The following is a 13,295-nucleotide window of genomic DNA, read 5'->3' on the forward strand; positions in this document are numbered from 1 at the left end:
TTGTCGTGTAGCTGTACCGTATGGGTCAACCAAAAATGGGGCCCCGTTGTGCTAGGGTGCACTGTCTTAACGAGAGTCCCTGCCTCAGCGAGCTTACAGTCTAAATGTCCTCTTGGAAGAATAAAGACATTAAGAAGAGCTCAGATACTGTGATAATACTGTGCCATATATATAGAACCCTCACCATCCTTAGCCTAAGAAGAAGTCCCCCTGCCCTGCTAGGCCCACTCTCAATAAGTTAACTTATGATGCACCTGGAGTGATTACACTTAGCTCAGGCTTGTGGAAACCATAATAGGTTTCCTCAGACCCTATGAGGAGAACTCATGTAGCTGGTATAATGTGGAGTATGATTTGCCAGGATGACAAATTCTTAGCTGGGGAGAGGATGTAAGCAGGGTCTGAATGAGCCCTCCCCCACCAAGCTCGGTGCCGGGGGGAGGAAGGGGGACAGGTGTCAGGACCAAAGGTCTGCATGAGCACACCCACACTGCTCAGATGCTCAGCATGATGGGACTGCATATGATCCCTTTGGCTGGTGTTGGGTTACAAATCGCTCTAGTGTTAAACGCAGGGGTAACAAGATGTTGTTCCCCTTACTGTATGAGGAAAGGGCAGCAGAGCTGTGCTTAGCCAGTCCTGATTGAAGGGTCACATTGTCATCTGAACCGAACTGGCTAGGATGCCAGAGCCCTGTGAAGGTTGATGGGGGTGGGGATAGGTGTCCCTGCCTAGAGGTGTGGGCTCTGCGGAAGAGCCCTAGGCCTGGCTTACCCTCCCACTCCCATTGTTCAAAGATAGAGCTCATTAAGATTCTGTTAGGAGTCTTCTGTTAAGTGCTTGTTAGCTGAAATGGTATACTGTGGGACAGTGCTCCTGGCTAGCTTCAGCGCTGAGCTTCACCCACTAATTGCTGACAGTCACTGAGAGCTGGGGGAAACCTCATGAGACTGACCTGCAGAGGTCATAGTGGAGAAGCAGGTGATAGCAAAAGGTGAGAGAGAGTGGTTGGAGAATGGTGACTAGTGGGTGACTGGTGGAGTGGCCTGTGGAGCAACAAGTGGAGGGCAGCCAGCAGAGTGGTGAGCAGTGGGCGGTGACAGCTGGTGGGACACGCAGGGTGCCTTCTCCCCCTCTCCCTCACCTCAGTGGGAAGTGAATTTGCTCAGATGCGCCCCTGAACTCTGTGTCACCACTGACAAAGGACAACTACTGTGAGTGGGGGGGGGAGGAGAAAGAAAGGAGAGGCAAAGGACACTGCCCAACATACACTGGGGTGCTGGTTTTGCTCATAGTTTTATATCTATGAATACTGCTTGTGCTGTTTTCCCAATTAATGCTGAGTTAACTTCCCTCCTTTTATTAAAAGGTCTTCTTTCTGCACTTGGACTCTGTGCTTGTGAGAGGGGAAGTATCGCCTTTTGGAGGCGCCCAAGGGGGTGGTATGTAATTGTCCCAGATTACTGGGTGGAGGCTTGAGTCGGTTTTGTGTTGTATTGTTTAAAGCAGCCCCTAGATGTTGAACCCAGCCCTTGTTGTCGCCAACTCCAACTAGCAGAATGGCTAGATATAAATAACTGAGATAGATACATGTAAAAAGAGGATGATTGTATTTACCTGTGAAATCACAGGAACTTCATTCCCAGTACTTGATCCTCCTCCTTTTGAAGCAGTTGAGACTTTTGCCATTTACATTCAGTGGGGACAGCCTAGTATAAGGCCCCGATCCTCAAAGGGAATTAGGCACCTAAATACTTTCCAGGATTTGGGCCTAACTGCCTAACTTTAGGCACCCCAGTTTGAAAGTGTTGGCATTAGTACTTTCATACCCAAAAATCTCCATGGCAGGTAGGTTATACCTAAACCCAGCTAACGCTATGGAAAAGTGTCTCCCACTCAACATTCAAAGCTTGTGAGTCACATGATTCAGGAGACCTACGGTTTTGTTCCTTGCAGGCGGCATACTATGGAGATGTGGATTTTCTAGGATATGCATGCTCCAAAATTCATAAAGGAGAAGAGTAGGCACGAGCATATGCACCAGACAATCGGGAGAAGAATTCAGCCCTGTTCTGGCTGCTGCCAGCAAGAATGCAGGTTGTTCTGTAACATAAGGGATGTTTTCAAAAGTCACAAACACTATTTAATGTTTTTAAACTTGTAACCCAATCACAGTTTGAAAACTAAGAATCTGATTAACACTAAAGCTAGTAACTGGGTACATGTGTCAGATATTAACCCAACAGAAAATGGGGACTGATTTAGACTCATAGACTTTAAAGTCAGAAGGGACCGTGTCATCTGACCTTCTGCACATTGCAGGTCACAGAATCTGACCCACCCTCTCCTGTAACAGACCCCTAACCTCTGGCTGAGTTATTGAAGTAATCAAATCATGATTTAAAGACCTCAAGTTACAGAGAATCCACCATTTATACTAGTTTAAACCTACAAGTGACCCGTGCTCCATGCTGCAGAGGAAGACAAAAAAACCCCAGGGTCTCTGCCAATCTGACCCAGGGGAAAATTCTTTCTCAACCCCAGATATGGTGATCAGTTAGACCCTGAGCACTTGGGTCAACAATGACAATGTTCCTTTCACAGGAACCCTTTTATACAGGTTGCAGGGCTAACTGTACTTCTGTTCCCTTTCTGAGTGCCACTCATTCAGTCCTTAAGCCTTGTGCATGTACCTCTCTTGGAGTGGAGTCACACAATTCCCCCACTGTTAGACTGGGCTACAGTACCTTGTTTTTCAACCATGCTTACCTAGCAGGACCGGCTGTGTTCAGCACCCACAGATCTTCCCTTCAGGAGTCTGTGCCCCGTGGAAAACAGAGTGACCAGACTGCCTTCTTGAACCAAACGATTGTGTAATCTTAACAATTGGAACAAAGCATTTAGTGAATAGGATTTTAAAACAACAGCCCATGTGCATGTCTATCTTATCTAAAGCCCTACTATCTGTGATGGTGGTCCAGGCAGACCTAACTTCTTCACACACTTCAGGAGTCTTGGGTGCCAGCCTCAACAGCCCCCAACAATAACTGTCTCTTCCCTATACAGTCCTTTTTACCCAGCCCAAGTTCCTCTGTCTTCTCAGTTCCTGCTCTTTTTGTCTCCATTGTCCAAAACCAGTTTGCTGGGCTCTGTGAAAGGTCGAGTCAGTCTCCTCAGGGCTAAGGGCTTTCCCACGTTCTTTCTTCAAGTATTTGCTGAAGGGGAAACTTACCTTGAGTTATTGTTTCATCTTTCTGCTTGTTTCCCAACAGCCCAATTGATGAAAATATATTCAGACAGTAAACCTCCGAGTATTGTCATACCATGCTGCTCAATAACCAGGTCAACTTACAACATTCAAATTATTTCAGAGCAGCCCTACTTCTATCACACTAGCCCCCACTTCTGTCACACCCTTCCTACTGCATTAAAAGATGCTTTGGCTTATTATTTATTGGTCACTAACACAGTACATTCTCAAGACGTGGTCCCTGCCACAAGGAGCTTATAACCTAAAGGACAGAACAATCTACTAAAAGCCAATATGTCACGAATGGCCTTACTTGAGGAAGAGACCATTTTTTAAATTAGTAGCTTGTAGATTAATAGATTTTTAAGGCCAGGGAAGTATCATCTAGTCTGACCCTCATTTATTGATATATGGATGTGGTGGCCTAACGTTCCTAGGCAGAAGTTTATAAGTCTTACACATAGTTTCAGTATAAGAAAATTCTTGGTTTTTTCAAAACTAAGTATAATAGACAAACAGATATGTTGACAGGCCAAATGTATTTAGAAAACAGTTTTCAAACTTGGGTGTCCAAAGCTAGGTACCTAAATCCATATTTAAGTACCTAAATAAGTAACCTGAGTTTCAAAAGTCCTGAGCACCCAGAACTCAGTGGTATGTGAATTTACTCACGTAGGGCTTAATCCCTCAAAGACTTGCTGCATGCTTAACTTTGCACTGTCTGAGTTGCTCCATTGAAGTCAATGGGGCTTCTCACAGCGTGTAAAGTTAAGTATGCACCACGTATGTTACTGAAACTCTGGTACATCAGAGGAACACTACTACTTCCCACCACAGCTGGAGGCAGCAGTGAAGGGGTTAAACTACAGACGGTCTGAGGTTAGGTTACCCGAGTTCCAGAAGGTTATAGTGACAAGCCATTTCAAGCTTCAGCTCAAGATAAATGATTTTTTTCATTCAACAGAGGAGAGCCCTTTAGAGACAATAACAAATATTTTCCTTGCCAGTTTCCTTCTGAGCTCTTTCCTGGCACTTTGCCCTACGTCACAGGTAGAAACCCTGCAGGATTACATAGTCGTAATGCTCAGTCAAAAAGATTTGTGAGAAACAAAACAGACAAAATAGTGGACTCTTCTCCCTGAGATAGCTTTTCTGCTGTGCATGAAATACAGAGATTCACCAAAGCCCTCAGCCCAGGGATGAAAGACAATGCTGGCTGGGTGATGGAAACAACCTTCGTTCCTCGTGGTGGGTCTCTCTGTTGATGGTGTCTTTAGGTGCCAAGGCTTTACGTTTTATGGATAACGTTTGACCACAGGCTAGAGTATAGAAACTCAGGTTTCAGCAGCAATGAATGCTTTTTCATCTCTTAAATATTAAGGAGATGGGGCCTTGTCCCTTCATGATACCTGGGATGCATTCCTCTAATGCTCTTTATTTGGGGGTAATCTTTAAAAGCTCGCTATGGTAGCATGACTTCTCAGGGGCTTTTCCCCATAAGAGCTGCAGTAGATGCTTATATGTCAGCACCAAGATGTTTGTGTGCTTTAAGCTTTTACTATTAGTATACATGGCAGTGCTCACTCACCCTTGGAGCCCCCTGTTCCCCCTTTGCAGTGCACAGGATGTTATTGCTTTCTTTAGCTCCAGCACCTCTTGCAGACTGCCTGCCTTGGTGCCCAGGTCATATGTGACTCTGCCCTCTAGCCAAGCCATCTAAATTCAGACTCTTTTCAGGGTATCATAAATGAGTCCAAACAAAACTGAATAACTCTTCTGCCCTCTTGGGGTACGGAAGTCTTCTCTTTACATACAACCCCTGTCTCAGACCTCCCTCCCATGAGAGCCCACCCTGCTCTCTAGAAGTTTCCCTCCATAGGAGGATCCTACCTTCCCTGCAGTCCCTCCCTAGATCTTGCCCCTTTTTTTCCCAGTGTCCCACCACAGGGGCCAGTCCTCTCCTCGTGGCCTTCCTTAGTTTGCCTACCTCAGGCCTTTCACAGTTTGATCACTCCCTTCCAGGCTTTCTCTCCACAACTGATCTTCCACAGCCTCTTTTGGCCAGGGGGCAATTAGTTAATCAGCCACCCTCAGGTGCAGAGCACGACTAAATGGAGTTTTAGCCCTTATGTAGGTGATGGGGGTCAAACCCCATTACAGTATATAAAACTTCACTAATCTAGGACAATCTGCTTGAGGTGTTGCCTACTGCCCTAATCTCTGGTGGTACTTTTTTTTTTTTTTTTTTTTTTCAGTTCAGAGCAACTGCACCTGTATTTCCCCTCAGTGGTCTAGTAAGGGCACCCACTGTCTGGCTCCCAGCTCACTAGCTATTTCCTCTCTTGGGTGTAGACACACATATCTGTTCCTTCTAACCAGGTTATCTCCAGGGTGATCAGTTCCCTGCCTTCACTGTGATTCCCAGCAAAGACAGTTTGTCTAAACAGACCTGCTTGCTTTCTCTTCAGAGATTGATAGAAGAGTAATTGCTACAGATGTAAGTCACCACATAGCACTCCCTAAGCAAGTTTACTTTATTCTTAAGGTGCAAAGCATTAAAGAAAACACATTAAAAAAACAACCCAACCTACAAGCATGTTAATAAGCTTACCAGACAACATCCCAACTCTAACTGGGTTCTGACAGGATAAATCCTTCAGTACCCCACCCCTCTCACCCTAGGGGAATCCTTCACAGCTTCCACTCAGAACCCCTGACAAGTGTAGTCCAAGTTTAGTCCACCCTTTAATACAGGTCGGGGGTCTTTGAATTGGAGATCCCAGAAGCAGGTAATTGGTGCACATAGGGTCTTGCCCAATGAACCTTGAAAGGTTGGCATCAGAGGGGGAGAATTTTGAATTCCTCACCCCTCAAGGTATTTCCCAAAGAAATCCACTTCACAGGTAAATTCCAGAAAAAACTTTGAACTTCCTCATACCTTCCAGAGATTGCACTGATGTTGCCTAATCGAGAAGTTCCATTTAATTTCACAATAGTACATAAATATCAGCATTGTAGTAAGATAAATTCCAAAGGTGTTATCCCTAGTTCAATAAAGTTTATCTTAATTAAGAAAAGTTTGGCCAGGATGTTACAGGCTACTCTTGAGATTACTCTAAATGTACTCATGTCATGGGCATAAAAGAGGCATAAAGCCACCTTTGCCTCCCAATCCCAGTGGTTCCAAGTGCAAATTAGCATCACTGATAGGCCCATCCCCCAGGTGATGATTCATATGTACTCACTTCACTTTTATTTCTCTTCTTTATCTCTCTTTTCCTTAATTTGCATTTTTAATTCTCTTTCTGCATTACCTTATTTGTTACTCTTTATTTGACCCCTTTCATATTTTTTTCTAGCTTTAGCTCCCTTCTTCTTGCTTCCCTCCCTTATTTCCACTATTTCTCTTTTCCTTTCTTCATCTGCTGATTCTTGCTTCTCTATTTACTCTCTTCTTCCCCTCTACCCCATGTTGTTCCTTCTTCTCTCTTCTATTTTCTCAATTGTGGTTGATGCTGTAAAATCACTTCCCATAACTGAATGTACTGGGAGAACATCTTGTGAAATTTTTACAGATGAACAGATAAGAACACTAAAGACAAAGTACTAGATACCACCTCCTTTCTTTGGACTCCAGTGTGCGTGTAGGAAGGAAATAGACTCTGATTTACTCATGGACTGTGTTGATACACCTAAACATAGAACAGATTTGCAAATACATGATCTCCCATTCATGTTCACACCTTCTCAAGCAATATACACCCATGTATACCCATCAGCAATGCCCTTGGGAATGAGTGGAGTTGATGGAGAGCAGTGGCCAGAGTGATGAGAATCAAGAAATGTATTAGAGGAGAGGGAATGTAGTCAGTGGGAGTGGACAGCTCACTCAGAGATTTTGGAAAGAAGGGAGAAAGGATGATGGCAGTTAGAGAGGAAAGGCATGTTTGAGAGCATGTTTTTCCAAGATGGGTGGTGATGGGGCATTTATTTAGGCAGAAGGAAAGGAGCCAGAGGAGAGAGAGTAGTTAGAGCTAATGGGAGGGGGGAGGAAATGAAAGGAGGAGTGAAGGCGGACAAGAGGCATGTGGAGTAGGTGGTAAGCGGACAGGTTCGAGTCAGATAGCAGAAGGGAGACTGCAGAGTTGGTGAAAGAGATACTTGAAGATATTATAAGAAGGATAAATCACAAAAAGGTGAAGTGTTAGGTCACTGGGGACAGTTCATAGGAGCATTTATTCTTGTCACTTGACTGATCACAAAATTGCCAATGGATGGAGGCAGTGGAGACTGACTGGATAGCAAGGAAAAGAAGGAAGAAAATAGAAGAAGAAACCAAGAGCAATCCCACCTCGAGACTCACTTTTTCATTTCTCTTTCTGGTGAACATTTGTCAGCTCTTTCTCGTTCATTAACCTCAAGTTAACGTACTGGTTGAATGGTAAATCTGTCTCTTTAAAATTAAAAACCTTAAATAAACAAGGGATCCTAAAGCCAAGAGGATAAAGTTCAAACATGTAACTAATTCATCACTTGAGTGAAAGATGAGAGAGCTGTGGATGGTCTGCACAGTACACTGACCCTCTTTTAAATGGAGTGTAAGTAAATATAATTATGCATTTTGCATCTTTATCCATTAATGAATAGTACATGACCAAATTGTGAAATTCTCATATTTATTTGTTATTTTAAATTAATGGCAGATTTCTCAATTGAATAATTCTTGAGCTGAAGGTCTTTCATAAAAAGTTCATTACAAATATTTAACATTCAAGCTATGTTAGTGACTTACATACATCATGTGGTACTGTCTCTGCTCCCTGATTGGATAATGTATTTAACAACAGTGCACATTTTGATTGTAGAATGTGCATTTTTGTTGGCTGGTAATGCAATATGAAATATGCTTTCTGAGACTATGCAAGCATTTGAGCTTAAAATCAATTTGCTAGCAAAACGTATTTGCCAGAATATCCATGGAAAGCAAAACAGAAGAGCAAAGAATCAAAAGTGAATTAATTAAAAATGTCAATTTAATATTTGAATTCTCCTCCCTCCTATGCAGTATTTCTCAGCTCTAGTGCTACTTCCACCTCTTTCATCCTACACAAATCACTTTGGCCAAGATCCATAAAGGTATTTAAGATTCTAGCATGCAATCCATGAAGGTTCTTAGCCGCCTAAATAGGATTTTTAGGCACCACTGCAATCCATAAAACTCCTGCTTTGCAGCTGCCTAACTCTGTAGGTGCCTAAACTCACTCCATACCTGAGTTTTTTCCTTCATGCATACTTGTTGCAGGTGCCTGGGTTGCCTACTTCCTGCCTGAGCATGCCTAATGCCTGAGCATTAGGCACTACTGTCTCATGATAGATATACAAACACCTGTCTCCCATTTAACCCCCAGACAGAGTCACAAGCCTGGAAAGACAGGTGTTTAGCCACCTAAATTGCATTCCGAGGCCTGATTGGGTAGGCAGCCTCTGGGCATGGTGGAGGAGGACATCCCTTATAATCTTTAGCCTAGTGGATAGAGTATTCATCAAAGATGGGAGGGGCCTGGTTTAAGTCCCCCCTCCTCCTGAGGGGGAGAAGGCATTTGAACAGAGATTGGTACCTCTTAGGTGAGTGGCCTGATCCCTAGACTATGGAATGTTCCTCCTCACCACCTTTCCCCTCCTCACCCCAGCTGTTTTGTATGAACTCACCTGAGGAACCCAATCCAGTAGACATGCTCACGGCCACCTACAAGATTGGGATCCGGCCTACAACCTTGCCAGCCGAACACCCATCTTCCCCTCAGTTCGTGGATTGCTAGCGGCGAGAAGTGCCTCCTCCCTGCAAACCGGATTTAGGCACCTGTCTCAGAGGGAGGGAGGAGCTTAGCACTCACCCACTGGCATCTCTCATTGGCTAGCTTAGGCGGCTCCCTACCTAGCATGCTGCCTTTGTGGATTGCAGTCCTAAGGCACCTTCCTTCCCGATTCATTGTACAGGAGGCCTAGGCACCTAACTGAGGCTTTGCAGATCACAGTGCTTGTCTTGTGATTTTCTAGGTGCCTAAAAATTAGACACCATGATACTTAGTAGCATTGTAAAGCCCCTTGTGGATCCCACTCTTAACTTCCACTGATTTCAATGGAAGTTAGGAACCTAAATATCTTTGTGGATCTGGGCCTTTGTCTCTCTTCCTTAGGCCCCAATCCAACAAAGGACTTCAAGGGGCTTAATTTTAAGCATGTGAACACTCCTATGGCAGTTCTTGCTGGATTAAGGCCTGAGTTTCTCCATCCCTATAAACTGGCATTCCTTAACCTAATCCACATCCAACATTCCCATTGCATTTAGTAGGAGTACTGGAGATGCAAGAAATGTAGGGTCAGGTCCATACTTGTTGCAATACTTAATTAGTTATTGTGTATGATGGACTTTGGAGACAAAAAACACTAGATAATTATTCCATATTATTATTGGACACAGATGAAATGTAGTCTGTGAGAAAATGACTTTCAAAGACTTTGGAATTGCAGATCCAATTACTTGGCAACAAAAAGAGTGAAAAATACAGAAAGTCCCTGTAAAGGAAAGTCCCAATTCTAATTACAAAGCTGGCAAGTGGATATTACTTTCTTAAGACAGTGAATAGAAATGATTATATCTTTCCTTTTTGTACCCACTGCTGGATCATTTTGAGATGTCCAAAGATCATTAATAGAAGAGCAGAAAAAATATATGTACAGTTATTTAAGAAATTTGCTAAAAACAATTATTTTTATTGATGATTTTTAAAACAATCCAGTAAAGCAGGTATAAGAAGGTATCTATATCTTTCCTGTGCAGCCTTTTCCATTCTTTTAAATTAAATTAAGATAAACTCATGCAGTATCATTATGTGGATAACTGGGTACTGTGTTTAGTCATTCAAAATAACAGTGTAAAGCCAAATATAGCTAACAGGATAGATCAAAGCAGAACCAACAGCAAATAATGTTCAGAGGCACAAAACATCATCATCATTGGCTCTCAGATCTTAAACTAGACCTTAACTACATCAGAGTCAGGGTTGCTGATGATGAAGTGTATGTAAAGCAGTGCAGGAACCGGATTTTTTGTTTCAACGGGAGTTTCATTATTTCAAAATATCTTCCATTCCAGAATGGAATAAACAAAATATTTTGAAATCTCACATGAACCAAAATTCTGAAAAAAGAAAGTTTCAGGTCCAAACATTGTGTGTCGACAAAAATCAAAATATTTTGTTCTGATTTTGATTATTTTTATATAATAAATGTTTTTCATTGTGTGTTCAATAATATAAAATAAAAAATTGAAATGAAAAGTTGTTCCAAAATGAAAAATCAAAACATTTGATGCTGAAAAGGTTGAAATGGAACATTTTTGACTTATCAAAATGCTTTTTTACCATTTTCATTTTAAAATGAATTTCCCAAAGGTGACAGGTTTCTACAAAATATTTCACAGTTGATGAATTGGCATTTTCTGAAACAGAAAAGAACACACCTCAACTTTCACATCCCAGTAAGAGTCTGCAGGGCTGGCAGTTAGAAAGAACGTTTCTTTATTTGTAAACGGAGTAAACTTGATCTGGAAATGACAGACACACAAATTTCAGTAATTTTTCAGAACAAAGCTATAATTTAAGATTTGTTAGCTCCTGATCTGCCAGAGCTAACCATGCGTGCTTTTATATTCTGGTAAGCTGCACTTCTGTGGTTTCCATTTTCTCTCCTAGTCCATTTTGAGGATTTTAGCACAACAGCCTTTGCCAATACCCAGCTTTTGTCTACATGTACTACAGTCCCTCAAGGTAAGCTTCCATGTCATTCTCAACAAACTGAGGTATACATGGAATGTTGTCTTGATTAGAAAACAGTATCAAGGAAAATATGTACTATTTAAATAGTTTTCTGGCAGATAGACAGGAATGCAGGATCTGCCTCGGTGCAGGGCTTGATTTTATCTCTAACCTGATTTGCACTGTGATATAAGGAAACTCATGTCCCACTATAATCACACTGTCATCACCATGTTCACAAGACTAGGGAGAGGACTGACTAGCCAATCAATCTAGATACTTATGGCTGCTTTGCACCACTGTATGTGATGCAAAGTGATCTTAGGACAATATGAAATGGGCTTTCTCTACTTGACAATCAGTTAAGTTTACATGGTAGCACTGAGAAAGAGCAAATAGGCTTAAGCCTCCTCTTATGCCAGTGTATCTCTATCTGACTCCCATGGAGTTACTCTTGGTTTGCATTAGTCTGAGTGAGAAAAATCAGTGCCATCAAATTCAATATCACTGCCCTGGTTGATTTACTATGATTCAGGATATTGGTATGATATCCATTTACTGCCAATATTTCAAAAAAGGCTGAACTAATGCAAGAAGGAGGATTTATGATTATCCTTCTGCACCCTTTATGATAGCTGAAAATCAACTTGCATGAATCCTCAGAAAAATAAACCACCACACCTAAAACAGTTGAATGTTATAAGAGATTTCCTCATAGTCCAGCTGGAGTTTCATAAGGTTGGTTTGACTTATAATATTTATGTTGGTATGACAGTGTGCAATAAAGTATAACTAACTAGATTTACAGCTATGCATAAATATGGTACAGCTGATGCTTTGTTTATTTGGGCTATCATATGTATGGCCTATAATATGCTAACAAAAAACAAACAAGCAAAACCAACCCAGAGATGTGAGCAGAACACACAGAACTATGTTTGTGAGAAAGATGGTTCTTTATACCCATGCTTAATAGAGCTATGTGATAGGCTCCCCCTACTCCCACCCTTTTTTTGCTTCACACAAACAGACTGCCCAAAGGCCTTCCCTTTTGTAGATACCACCATGCAGTTTATTTATAGTGTTTCACTCCACTATCTTTTACATACTAGTGTGGTCACAGAATTTACAATGTTATCCAGCTTTACTAACCCTTTTCCAGAAAGGGGTGGGGTTGGAAAGGCGTCTCCTTCAAGAGAACTGCCTTTTGTCACACCAAGGCCATCCACCTGCTTCTCCCCCTTGTGCTTCCTTTTTGTGCTCTTTTATCCAGTCTCCTTGTTAATGTGCTAATTAGCTTCCCAACCCCAATCTGATCCGGTAATCAGGAATGTCTCTCCTTAATCAGGCCCTCCCCTGGGGCCTAATTGGGTAACCAGTAACCAGAGCCTGGGTTCAGTTGCTGTTTCCCAGCTCTCTGTCACAAGATGGTTGGGAAATTTTCAAGATATTTTTTTTTCAGCAGAAAATCCCAGTTCATTGAAACATCAACCTTTGCGGTAACGTATCAGTTTTGACAAAACTTTTGTCAGGAAAGTTTCCCAGGTCCAGGATGGTCAAAAAGAGAGAGTGAGACCCCAAAATAGCCTATAGTCTTGGAATTAGGGGCTATAGAGCCAGTCAGTCTCACGCAGTCCACACTTGGAGCTGTTCCCACTTTGTATAAATAATTATGCATTAATTGGCTCCAGAGAGAGAGAGACTGATTCTATAGCTTGGTGTTTAGGACACCCAGCGGGGATGTAATAGACCCAGATTCAAGTCTCTGCTCTAAATCAGGTAGAACAGGGACTTGAATATAGGTCTCCCACATATCTGTTAAGTGCCTTAATCCCCAGGCTATTGGCTACTCAGAGGTGGGGTTGCTTTTATGTGTGCTCATAGTTTTTCACAAAGAAAATTCAAAAGGCCTGGGTTTTTGTTCCAATGCAAAATGGAAACAATTTTCAAAACCTCACAATTTTTGCTAAGTGAAATTCTTGTTTCCCAGCCAACCCTAATCGTGAGTTTAGCTGGCATAACTCCATGCATAGGAGAACCTTGCAACCCAAACCCAACTCAAGGGGACCCACTACAAGTGCTGGCTTCGGGTTGGGTCAGATCTGAAAACAACCCAACCCGCTTGGGTTGTCTCTGATCACCTCCTCTCATCTCTGGGGTTGGTGTGCCGGCAGCTGCATGCCCTGCTTCTGCCAGCTGCTGCCACATTGCTGCACTCTGTGCTGAGC

This window comes from Emydura macquarii, unplaced genomic scaffold (genome assembly GCF_026122565.2).
Source record: "Emydura macquarii macquarii isolate MOO-44397 ecotype Brisbane River unplaced genomic scaffold, CSIRO-AGI_Emac_v2 contig_2205, whole genome shotgun sequence".
NCBI classification, from domain to species: Eukaryota; Metazoa; Chordata; order Testudines; family Chelidae; genus Emydura; species Emydura macquarii.